The following is a 13,456-nucleotide window of genomic DNA, read 5'->3' as shown; positions in this document are numbered from 1 at the left end:
AATGAAAAATAATGTGAACAGTCTTGAAGTTTCCTCCAAACTCTGCAGTGATTCATATCAAAAGAGTAAAGTACACTCCTTTGTTGCTTAATAAAACAAATAGCATTCACATCATTTGAGTCAGTGGTCACTGATGGATTAACACAAATATGAGTCTAGATAGAACATGAGCTGTTTAGTTGAAATGCCAAGCCACTTGAAGATTTCAATAGTCTATTATCTATTACACCATATTATAATGCAACAATTATGTTTTCATTTTTCCAGGTCACATGACCTCAACCTATGACTCTATTTCTGGTTAGGAAATTACTATTTTAAAATGGCATTTTCTTACTCAACGTATTGGCTTTCTGTGCCTTTGAGTCATGTAGTATTTGATTACTCAATTGACAAAAGGCAGGATTAGGAAGATTTCCATCCACCTACATTCCCTTTACGAAATACCCAAATTCCAGCTCACACATTCATTATTGAGGATTCAGAAAGTATAGATTGAATATTTTTAAATTAAACTTCTTACTTTTAGATAATTATAGAATCAAATGTAGTTGTAATAAATATACAAAGAGATCCTTTGTGCTAAAATCAATGTTTTTCTCAATACTAAAATCTGCAAAGCTATAGTACAGTACAGTATCACAGGATAGTGACATTGTGACAGTCAAGTACAGAACATTACAATCACCGTGGGGATTTCTCATGTTGCCTTCTTATAGTCACACAATTTCCTTCCTCTCCCACACACTCCTTAATCCCTGGTGATCACTACATAGTTTCCATTTTAATAATTTGTCATTTCAAGAATGTTATATACATGGAATCATACAGTAAATAACCTTTTGGGATAGGTTTTCTTCATTTAGCATAATTCTCTGGAGATCCTCCAGATTGTGGATATGTCAATAGTGTGTTTCTTTTTATTGATGAGTAGTATTCTATTGTATGGATTTGTTTGTTTAGCCATTCATCCATTGTAAGTCATCTGGGTTGTCTCTAGTCTTTGGCTATTATGAATAAAGCTGCTATAAATGTGTGCATGTTTTTGCACCCAGGAGTGCAATTGCTGGGTTGTACAGTAGTTGCATGTTTAGCTTTTAAGAAACTGCCATACTTCCAGAGTGGCTGTACAATTTTACATTCCTAACAGCACTATATGAGTGATCCAATTTCTCCACATCATTGTCAGCATTTAGTGTTGTCACTATTTTTTATTTTAGTCATTCTGATAGGTGCGTAATGATACCTCGTTTTGGTATTTGTTGTGATTTCCCTAATGGCTGTTGAAGTTGAATAGCTTTTCATGTACTTGTTTGACATCTGTATATCCTCTTTGGTGAAATGCTCTTCATATGTTTTGCCCATTTTCTAACTGGATTTTTTTTACTGTTATATTTTGAGAGTTCCTTATATATTCTATAAACTAGTCCTTTGTCACATTTGTGCTTTGCAAATATTTTCTCCCAGAATATAGCTTGTCTTTTCTTCTTAACAGGGTCTTTCACAAAGCAAAGTTTTAAATTTTAATGAAGTGTTTATCAATTTTTCTGTTTTTGAACCATGATTTTAGTGTCAAGTTTAAGAACTCATTGCCTAGCCCTAGATACAATGGTTTTCTCCTTTATGGTTTCTAAAAGTTTTATAGTTTTGTGTTTGACATTTAAGTCCTTTTTGATCTGCACACCTTTTTATTTCCTTTTCTTGATGCTCTAAACAGTCCAGAACTTCCAACACCATGTTGAATAAGAGTGGTAAAAGTGACTTCCTTGCCTTGCTCCTGGTCTTAGGGAAAAAGGATTCAATTTTTCACTGGTAAGGAAAATGTTAACTGTGGGTTATTTGTAGATGTTCTTTTTCATCTGAGGACATTCTATTCAATCCCTATTTTTCTGGGAGTTTTATTGTGAATAGATATTGAGTTCTATCAAATGCTTTTTTTTTGCATTGTTTGATATGATCATGTGATTTTTCTTCTTTAGCTTGTTAATATGGTGGATTATATCAACTGATTTTTTAAATGATTATTTAATATGTTTATGAGAATAGAAGGAATGCAACAGAGTAGAATTTTATAATATACATTGGAAATTTATGTAAAAGATGTTTTATTCAAAGAAGTTTCTTCTATATTCCCTGGCTCTTCTATCTTTCTCAGAGTTAGAAACAGTAATTACTACTCTCATAGATAAACTGCTCCATTGTGTTGGAAAATAATTTTTTCTTCATTGTTATCTCCCAAAATTCTATCCTTCATTTCACTGTTTCACAGTAAAAATGTATTCCATTCGAATCAGAAGAGTCCAAAGAAGAGCAAACAGCAGTCATATTCATGTGAATGAATGTAAGAGGCCCAAGGATCTCTAAGTACTGATTTAGTAGTAAAGGTGTCTACTGGCACAAACCTTCCATTTATTCATATTATGAAAACTGCAATAATGGAAATGAAAGCTACTTCAATGAAAAAGGCAGGAATGAGGTCATTAAATATAACTAAATACATTTGAAAAATAAATGCCATGTTATTTTCTGATTAGCATCAGGTAAATATCTAAATTATCTATCCTGAATTCTGGTCTGAGAGAAAAAGCTGAGAAACAATTACAAGGAAGACAATTATAATTATCAAGTCCATTTTTAAAACAATGAAATCCTTTGAGAAAATTTGTTAGTCCTTCTTTTTATCAGAGGTTTCTGTTGGTTCTTTTGTCGGTAATCCATTTATGTCTGCACCCTTATAGTCTACTTTTCCTTTACTTTTATCGTTGGATTCTTGTACAGCTTTTTTAGGTCATATACGACTAACAAAAGGGGAAATCAGAGGGGGTATATATATATGACTCCAGGAATTCTTTGTAGATCCAGAGCAGAACTGGAATGACAATACAGGGAATACACACATTGTCCCAGGATTGAGCTCCAGCAACCACGAAGCCCAAGAGGAAATGCCTACCATCAACTGATTTTCAAATATTGGACCAGATGTGCATATCTGGAATTAGCCCCACTTGGTCATAGTCTATAATTCCTTTTAAATACTGTGAATCCAATTCCCTAATTGTGGTAGACTAAGTTATGTACTCCAGAAAAAAAAAAGTTCTTAATCTTAATCCCTTTCCTGTAAGTGCAAACCCATTGTAAATAGGACCTTTTGAAGATGTTATTTTTAGGTAAGCTGTGGCCAACCGAATAAGGTTGCGTCTTAATCCTATTACCAGAGGTCTTATAAAGAGAAAGCCATGAGGAGGAGCCAGAATCTGGAAGTCAGTGGGAACCCAGAATAAAAAGGAGAGGGCATCATCATATGACGGTAACTCCAAGGAACCCAAGGATTGTTGGCCAGACAGAAAGTTACCAACCCCAGGAGAAAGCAAGCCTTCTAGCCTCTGAAATAGAGAACCAATATATTACTGTTGGTAAGACAACCCACTGTGTGGTATTCATCATACCATATTCATCATAGCAGTCTGGAAACTAAGACACCAATATTTTGTTAAGGATCTTTATGTGTATACTCATGAGGGATATTGGTCCGTAATAGTTTTCTTTTGTACTATCTGGTTTTGGTATCAGGGTAATACTAGCTTCATAAAATGAATTGGGAAGTGTTCCCTCCTCTTCCGTTTTTTGAAATAGATTGTGGTGAATTGGTGTTAATTATTCTTTAAATATTTTTGGGATTATCCAGTAAAGTCATCTGGGTCCTGAGATTTCCTTTTTCTTTTTTAATTATTAATTTAATATCCTTAATAGTTATATGCCTATTCAAATTATCTGTTTCATCTTGGGTGGATTGTGGTAATTTGCATTTTTTGAGCAAGAGATCCATTTCATTAAAATTGCTGAATTTATGTGTACAGAGTTGTTCATGGTATTTTCTTAACTATCTTTTGATGTCTGCAAGTCCTGTATTTTACTCCTGCTTCATTCCTGAAATGATAATTTGAGTCTTGTCTCTCTTTTTGTCATTCTTTCTTCATTTAAAGTTATTTTCTTTCATTTTCAGAAATTTGACTCAGATGTGTCTTAGTGTGGGCTTTTTGTAAGTATCTTCTGTTTGAGTTTTGCTCAGCTTCTTGAAACTGTAAATTTATGTCTTGCCAAATTTGAAATATTTCTGGTCATTCTCTCTTCATGTACTTTTTCAGCTCCACCGTCTATCTTTTTGCTTTCTGGTACTTTGATGTTATGAATGTTAGATCTTTTATTATAGTCCTACAACTCGAGTATGGGATATTTGAGGCATAAAGAAAACCCAGGGAACTCACTACCCTGTCATTCCTTGGGTCTTCAAATCCCTAGCAGATCTGCCTTCTCTCCTTCTTTCAAAGTCTTCTTATATTTGTTTTATATTTAACTCTAGCATTTTTAGTTGTACTTAGCAGGAGGAATAAGGAAAAGTATGTCTACTCCATCTTCCCAGAAGTAGATGTCTCATGGATTGAATTTTAAGCTTTAAAGAAATAATTTGCATTTTGGAATTTAGACATATTTCAATGGACTCATTTTATTTGGGGTGACACTGTAAAAAAAATTCATATGACTAGAGTCAGTTTTTTTTTTTTTTTTTTACAATTTTATTTTAATGAGAACAGTTTTGGGAATATTCTTTCTGGCAGTCTTTTATTAGGCTTAATGAGCAATCATTTCAGACGTGTTACTGTTGTGCTATTTGAAAATGAACATTAATACCAAGTAGCATACACAGGTGGTCCACACCACTTATTCACTGTTCTTTTCTCTATTTTTTTTTAATTTTAAAGATTTAAATTTAAAATTCATAGCTTGCTTCAATTTCAAAATGCAAGCAAAAGCAAAATGAATTTTAACAATATTTTTCAGGGAAGTAGCTTTGAAGAATTAAGCATTACCATTGTGCACATAGGTGAGCCTCCTTTCTTTTCTGGTTACGAGGTTAGATATCCAAGTATCACTGCTGTGTATAAAAGCAGTCCAGTCTGGATCAGCAAGGCATAATTTTGGATCTATTGGTATATTTGGACAACTAATTGCCACTAAATTGGGCCATAATGGTGGTTGAGTAAATCCTTGTGACCCTCCATCTTTTACATGATAAATTCTACTACCAGCTTGAAACAGAAATGTTTCCACTCCCTAGTGATAATCGTAAGAAGCAATTCCAACTGTTCCAATGTGTTTTCTTTCTCTTAATAGTTGTTGTTCTTGAGAATACATTCCATAGTCCAGTGTTAACTGAAAAAGATCCAAAAGAGGCTTCCAAGAGACCATTAAGTCTGCTGCTCTGTTGATGGCTTGGGGAATTTCAGAATCAAACAGTGTATTTTCTCTGTTCTCACCAGACGTGGCAAGATAATAGATCCTGTCCAAATGAGGCCCATCTGGATCATTCCTCTTCACAAACGTAAAATCATGTGGTGCCTTGGCCATCATGTAGCCATGATATTTTCTGGAATCAGCAAGTACTTTTTTAAGCCGATTCTAGGAATATCGCTCAACATAAAATGGCTTCAATTTAGGCTGATCTGGTGATTCAGTATTCTCACACTCTGCAGTTTCAAAGATTTCAACATCCAGCTGTTCTGTTTCCATTGCTGCTGCCATGTTGCATTGTCCTGATTGTATTTTCATCTGCCCAAATCTCTTCCACATTCAGGGAGATCTTTCTCAAGTGACTCAACTTCAGTCATAGACCCCTCTGCTCATTCTGCTCTCTTCACAAGGGAGTCTCTCCTTTTCTCACCATTCAATCCGGGAGAACGCGTCAGGCTGTTCCTCGGTGAGGCCGGAGGCCACAAGTGGCCTGGGGCGCAGGCTTTGTGGGCAAAGGAGAAGCAGTAGGGGGCGGATACTGCACCTTCCCCCAGCCCCATCCAAACTGTTCCTACGCGCGCTGTCAAGCCGAGCTCCGCCGCCTCACGATGCGCTGCCTCCTCTCGTGTCCAGGCTGCAGCGGTATCTCCGGTGCCCAGCGGCTTCCTGCGGTGGCACCAGTCGCTAGAGTCACTTTTAAGAGTATAGATCAAGGATACATCTAGAATTGATTTTGTATATGGTGTGAGGCAGGGTTAAGATGTATTTTTCTCATTATGAATAGCCACTTGATCTAACATCGTTTTTAAAAAGACTTCTTTATCCATGGTACTGCAGTAGCACCTTTTAAAAATGGCAGTCAATAGTATATAGGTGAGTCTGCTCTGGATAAACAGACTCTCTGGTGTTCTATTGGTCTATTTGTCCATATTTGTATCAATATCACACTGTTTTAATAATTTCAGATTATTAATATGTTTTAATATCTGATAGTGTAAAACTTCTAGCTTTGTGCTTCTTCAAAATTGCCCTAGTTTTTCTTGACATTTCCATATAAAATCAGTTTGTCAGTTTACACACATACTCACACACACACACAAATAATCCTTGGATTTTCATTAAGATTGCATTGAATATGTAGATCAGTTTGGGGATAATTGACATCTTTACACTATTGAATCTTCCACCAAGAATATGTACTGAGGCTTTTAATTTGTATCAGTATGTTTTAAATATTCTGTTTAGAGATCTTACACATATTTTGTTAGATTTATTCCTAGATATTTCATGATTTCCAATTCTACTGTATATTGTATCATTTTAAATTTCATTTTCTAATTGTGGGCAACATACAAAATTGAATTGTTTATGTTAAAAAAGAAGTATAGTCCTATACTAAGCTTACAAGTTCAAATGCTTGTAGAATAATGGAAAATGTTCTATTTTTGTTGTACCACACTATCACAACCACAAAAAGAGCTTAATTGGTGTTACTCAAAAATCAGGACATCTGTATATGATCTCCCCTGAAGTAATTGCATTCAAAATAAAGCAATTATTTCTACCTTCAAAGGCATTTATTCTTAAAAATATTTTAAAATACAATTGACAGTAAACACATTAGCTATAGTTTTTATGAACCAGTCCCAAATATTTTGCCCTTGAAGACAATACAGCATGCATTTTATACTTTAGAAAAAACAGTACTAGTTAATTTGAAGATTTCTTAAGTAATGTTTACCTAAATATTTGTTCCACAGAAGTAGACATAAAGAGAACTTTTGGCAGTATTTCTCCTTACCAGAATTTTTTTGTTTATTGTCTTGTAAGTCTTAGAGGCCATCTGGCTAAATGAGATGTATCTTAGCATTGTTTTGGTAATCATGGCATGTTTGCTATGTGTTTACAAGAATATTTGTTAAAGATTATATTGGAATTATTTTAGCCATTTCTAAGAAAAGCGCGTTGAGCGAAGATTGTGACTGTGTATTCCTACTCCAAAGATAAGCAATTTATTGATATTTTATGTAAAATTTCCTATCAATAGGCACACTGTTCCTGAGTTTTTTGTATTCAAGTAAGTTCATTTGAAGGTAATAAATTATTTTAATAACACACATTAAGAGTTAAAAAATCTCATCCATTCATTTATTCAAAACTATTTCTTAAGAACCTATTATGTATGAGGTATTGGATATATAATGGTGAAAGCCCCTGTCTTTGACTGCAAGGAGACTGCCTGGTGAATAGGAAATTTCAATAGTGCAGGATACATGCCCTTTGGGAGTAAGTACAAAGTACTGTGAGAGTCTAGAAAGGGCCTAACCCTGTCTGGGTGGGAGGATGGATAGGAAGGAAAGGCCTGCTGGAGGAGGTGATCCCCAACAGATGGATGGGAGTCAATCAGGCGACTAAGGGCATGGTAGACGTCAGGTTATTTCAGTCAGAGGAAACAGTCTGGAAAGGGTAATAGTGGGTTCACTGGGAGACCTATGGTTTTTATTGTCTCTGGCACTGAGTGTGTGTTTGTTGGGGCTGGGGCACCCAGAAGAGGAGAGAGAATGAGAGGTGAGAATGGGACGTAAATAGAGGTTGAATCATGAAAAGCCTTATTTGAAATGCCAAGGAGTTTGAACCATGGAGTCCAATGGTGGGGAGTCAAGGCAGAGTGTTAAGCCCAGAAGAGGCAAAATGATGTTTGTTATTTAGAAAGCTTGCTTTGATTTTAAGGCAGACAATGGAAGAAGGTTTGCTTATGAGTACAAGTTATAACAAGATATGCAAAATGTAAAGTAAAATACATTCAAGCAAGACTGGATTTTCCTTAGATTGCATTGTTAGACATTTAGACTATAGATCAGTTGTTCTTAACATAGTAACAAAACATTTTTAAATAAAAACAGAACAATTTGGGTTCCCTATTTAAAAAACTGAAGCCCGTTGCTACCTCCTTTCTTACTACCTAGGAAAATGTATCCGTTTCAAACAGGTAATCCATTGGATGGACATGCTTTTTTAAAAACATTTAAGCAGTTTTTCTCCTTTTTAAAATAATCAGCTTGGATAGTTTAGGTTTTTATAAATTAAGATTCAACTTTTTGTCTCCCTTTAAAATAATTATTTTGACAGGTATTTGGTGACATGTTGTGGGTAAGGCCCCATTTAGATTCTGCAAGACACATAATATCTGACATGGTCTCAGCCCACAAGGATCTTATCTTATAGTTGGAAAAATAAGACATACATACAGAAAAGAATTCATAATACAGGATAATGTATTATAAGATATCAAATAATTGGGACTAACAATAGAAACTAAAACACTAAAAATAGATTTAAAGTTTTTTTTACTTTTAAAACTCTAAAAGTAGGAAGGCAGAGTCCATTTGCAAAAGAGACTGGGTTCTTTACCTTTCATTCCGTAAATATTTATTGAGAACATTTTTCATTTTGGGATTAAGCCAGAGAAGGCCCCTATTCTCATGAATCTTATCTTCATTGAGAGAGAGAAACATAGTAAAGATAAGATGATTTCAGATAGCAATAGGTTTTGTTGAGAAAATGAAACAGAACAAGATAGAATAACTGTGCCAGTTAGAATATATTATGTCCCCCAGAAAAAGGCATGGTTTTTAATTCAATCTTGTGAGGGCAGATTTATTAGTCTGTTAATTAGGGTGAAGATGTTTGATTAAATTATTTCCATGGACATGTGGACCCTGCCCATTCAGAGTGGATCTTAATTAAATCACTGGAGTCCTATAAGAACTCACAGACAGAAGGAGCTCAGAGCAGCTAGAGAGACATTTTGAAGAGAAGCCAAGAGCTGCCACTGACACTTGCTGATGCTTAGAGATGCATGGAGATGCTGGGAGTTGTGGACAGAAGGATGTTTGGAGATGCTAAGCTGAGAGATGAAACCCAGAGTTTGCCCTGGAGAAGCACAAATGCCAGCCACAGTGCCTTCCCAGCTGACAGAGGTATTCTGGATGCCACTGACCATTCTTCAGTGAAGGTACCCTCTTTCTGATGCCTTAGTTTGGACACTTTTATGACCTTGGGACTTTAAATTTGTAACCAAATAAACCACCTTTATAAAAGCCAATCCATTCTTGGTATTTTTGCATTCTAGCAGCATTAGCAAACTGGAATAATAACTGAGAGAAGGGTTACTATTTAATCAGGGATGTCTCTCTGAGGAGGAAACATTTAAGCTGAGACTGAATGTCAAGAAGGAGCCAGCCACGATGTGTGGAAAGAGGACTCCAGGGAAGGGACCACCAGTCTAGGACAGAAATAACCTTGGGGTGTTCAAGGAGCATAAAGAAGGCCATGTGGCTGGAGGGATTGCAGTGAACGAGGAAGGAATGGTAGAAAATAAGGTCAGATGTGGCTAGATCATGAAGCACCTGAAAGTCAAGGGAAAAAGTTTGTATTTGGTATAAATGACATGGGAAGCCACTGTAAGATTTTAAGCAGGAGAGTGAAAGAATATGTTTACCTTTTTAAAAGAAAATATGGCTGGGGAGTGGAATAAGAGAGGGGAAAACAGCTGAGTCATGTGCTACTGGTAGTCAGAAGACAAGGACATCAAAGACCTAACCATTGGCCTTAGCAATATAGAAATCGTTGTGACTTTGACAAGAGCCATTTTAGTGGAATAGGGCAGTGAGGTCCTAATAGGAGTTCATTGAGGAGAAAGACAAGGTGAGGGAGCAGAATCCATAAAGTATATCTTTGTGAAAGTGATTAAGTGCCTTTAAAAGCACTCTCCTAAAGTGATATCGCTAATAGAAGACTTTTCTTAACCCATATCTTCTGTCCTTGCAAGCAATTTTTTTCAACTTTCATTTGTGTTTTCTCAGTCTCCTGCTTAACAACTTTTCACAGTGTAGCACGTGCACACTCCTACAACAATATGTTTTAAAGCAATATGTTTTTAAAGTTGGAAGGAACTTTAGAGATCGGTCTAGCCCACACCCTTTCCTTTTACAGATTGCCAGGATGAGGTCTGGGGAATTTAACTAGCGGCAGAACCACAGACAGCTGCTTGACGTAAGGTTCATTGTTCTTTTTACCATCCTGCACTGCTACTAATAACTAACGTTTACTCAGTGTTTTCTGGTGCTATACAATATTCCAAGAACTTTACATATATTAACTAACTTTAATCTCATAATAACCCTATGAAAAAATTCTATTAAAATCTCCATTTTACAACAGAGAAAACTAAGGCAGAAAATGAAGTATCTTGTGCCTGATATATCTAATAAGTTGTAGGGCATTCAGATTTAGGAACCCATATTCTTAACCATGATGCTATTCTATTTATTATTCTGTTTAGTTCTAATCTCTAACATTCTATTTAAAATGCATATCTACGTAATTTTTTGTTTTAAAATTTCTGAGATCTGATCACATATCTAATCCCATTTAGCCACAGTTATATTCCTCCATCACTATTGGTATAAAACGCTACTTATGTATAGAGTTCTGCTTGAGTAGTCCTCTTTTTTATTCTTTGTTTATGCATATAGTGTTCAAGGCTAATACCATATCACACCAAACAATAATCAAGCTTTGTATGAAACAAGCTTTGTGTGAAATTGGTTTGCATTGACTGACCACTATAAAAAAAAAACCTTTATGTGAAGATAATAGTGTAATTAATTATTACTCATGTATGTGCTTGTCTGTTTCTGAATTTTGTATCTATCAGATTATTCATTAGTTTGCCTCTTTGCAACATTTAAATTGTAAAGGAGAAGATTTAAAATTGCTTCGTGTATTTTGGGACTTCACAGCATCTACCTCATGGCTCCTGGAAAAAGACAGTCAACGTTTCTCTTAAGAATGAAAATAAATAAGTAAGATTTTCTTTTTTACCTTTTAGATGAAAACAGTGAAATTTCAGGAAACAATATTACTTTTCTCATGTCTCTAACAATTTTAAGATCTGAACTTCAAGATTCAATTAGATTTTCATTGAAATTCACCATGCTTTCCTCTGCAGCTGTGGTCCCAAAATACCATTTCTGCATTCATTTTAGCCCATGGAATTACTGTACTGAGAAACCACAGAGTCAATCAGACTCAAAATGCCCCAAATCCTTTCTGCAGAGAAATTACCAAGTTTCCTGCTTTGGAGTTTTCCATCTTCAGATCAAAGCATTTCATGCCCGTCAGCAACTTTTTAATGCATTTGCTCTTTGTGTGCACAACTTCCATTTAAAGACTCTCCTTGGCTGACTTCTCTGATGAAGTTGTCTGCTTGCCAGGAGAGCAACAGCGCTATTGCAGAAGTTACGATGGAGGCCTCAGGTCCTCTCTGAAGATGACTCTATATTTCAGATGACATGCAATTCCAGTGTTTTGAGAAACCCCTATTCTTTGCATCAGGGGCAGAGGTAGTGATTTGCAGGGTGTGTGGCCTGTGATGATAACAGAGACAAATCCTAAATGGCTTAAATGAGAAAGGTTATTTAGGAAGAAAACTGAAGATGCAATAGAAGCAATAGCTGGGATCTGTTGAAATAAAATCATGTCATTAATACAAGATTTAAGAGTTGTTTTGTTTTGTTTTCACTTCAGCTTGCATGTGTGCAGTGGGGTTGAAGAAGACTTGGAAGTGGCTTTGTTACTGGCATTTTTTTTACAGCTCTGAGTTGATTTGAAGAGTCTCTATTGCCTTCTTTTAATGAAAGGAAAACCAATACATGTCACAATGGATTTGAAAAAGAAGAATCAAAATTCCCAAGGGTAGGTAACTGTTGGAAGAAGTTAATATTCCTGAATTATGGGAAATTGACCAAAGCCAACACAACACTATGCTTCAAGTGTTCAACGTTTCACTTACAGCCAAACCAGGCCTTCTAATAACATTATTATTCCTTTGAAAAGGAAAGGGGACAAGCACATATTATTGATCCCTTATAACTTCAAAAATAATTAACTTAAGATATATATTTGGATTGATATTCCCTAGGCTCTTGCTAAGCCTTCATGTGAAACTTTCATCTATTTTTGAAAACCACATTTTTGTACTCAAAAATAGGTTGGAATGAAATTTGGCCTAAATATCCTTCTTCCATTTCTCTCTGTGTCCTATGTCATTTCACCAAGGTTCAAATTCAATATCTGATTGATAATGAATGAACTCACCATGTTATTTTTTAATGCTTATTCTATACCACATAGTATTTATAACTATACAAAATTTAGAAATAATTTCTTGCTTTTCTCAGGACCTCCCATTGTAGGAGTACTAGATTAAGCAGACTTAGATGTGCCTTTTGTAAATTTTCATTTTTCCTTCCTTCTCTAATGAGGAGAGTCATAGTTTTTGAAATGGTAGACACAAGCTGAAAACCTACATTTCAACTCTACTTTTTTTTTAATTAAATTCAGTTTTGTTGAGATATATTCCACATACCATACAATCATCTATGGTGTACAGTCAACTGTTTACAGTACCATCATATAGTTATGCATTCATCACCCCAATCTATTTTTGAACATTTTCCTTACACCAGAAAGAATCAGAATAAAAATAAAAAATAAAAGTAAAAAAGAACACCCAAATCATCTCCTCCATCCCACCCTATTTTTCATTTAGTTTTTGTCCCCATTTTTCTGCTCACCCATCCATACACTGGATAAAGGGAGTGCAATCCACAAGGTTTTCACAATCACACTGTTCACCCTTTTAAGCTACATTGTTATACAATCGTCTTCAAGAGTCAATTACCTCTACTTTTAATGGGAGCATTATTGGAAGAAGGAAGGAATGAACAAGTGATTGGAAGGGAGGACAGAGTTTGATTTGGCAATGTGGTGAGTCAGCATGGGGAGGTGCCCTTTCAATTTTATATATAGTTCTTTGAGGAGAAGATATACAAGACTGGATTTGCTTTTTATCCTTTTCTGTCAAAGAAAAAAAAAGAGCATGTAAACAGTGAGCACTTATAGGGTCTCTTACAATTTGCAATATTCTCCATAAATCCAATTTTTTGTTTAATGTACTTAAAAATCTATAAAAGTTCAAGAAGCCTAAGCCTACAAATCTACAAATAAAAGCTTATTATTATAAAGGGTTAATCTCAGCAAAAGATGAGTAATTGATATAGTATATAGAATGCCAGATTTGGAAGACCCCAAACTAATTCCT

General features: G+C 35.2%; 1 pseudogene; it reads right to left on the bottom strand.

The window, feature by feature from the left end:
* Positions 1-2,665: 2,665 nt before the first annotated feature.
* LOC119535432 lies at positions 2,666-5,580 on the bottom strand (annotated as a pseudogene).
* Between the last annotated feature and the right edge of the window lie 7,876 nt (positions 5,581-13,456).

The sequence above is a fragment of the Choloepus didactylus genome, chromosome 5, assembly GCF_015220235.1.
Source record: "Choloepus didactylus isolate mChoDid1 chromosome 5, mChoDid1.pri, whole genome shotgun sequence".
In the NCBI taxonomy this organism is placed as follows: domain Eukaryota; kingdom Metazoa; phylum Chordata; class Mammalia; order Pilosa; family Megalonychidae; genus Choloepus; species Choloepus didactylus.
The sequence above is the reverse complement of the archived record's forward strand: the minus strand, read 5'-3'. Positions and strand labels throughout refer to the sequence as shown.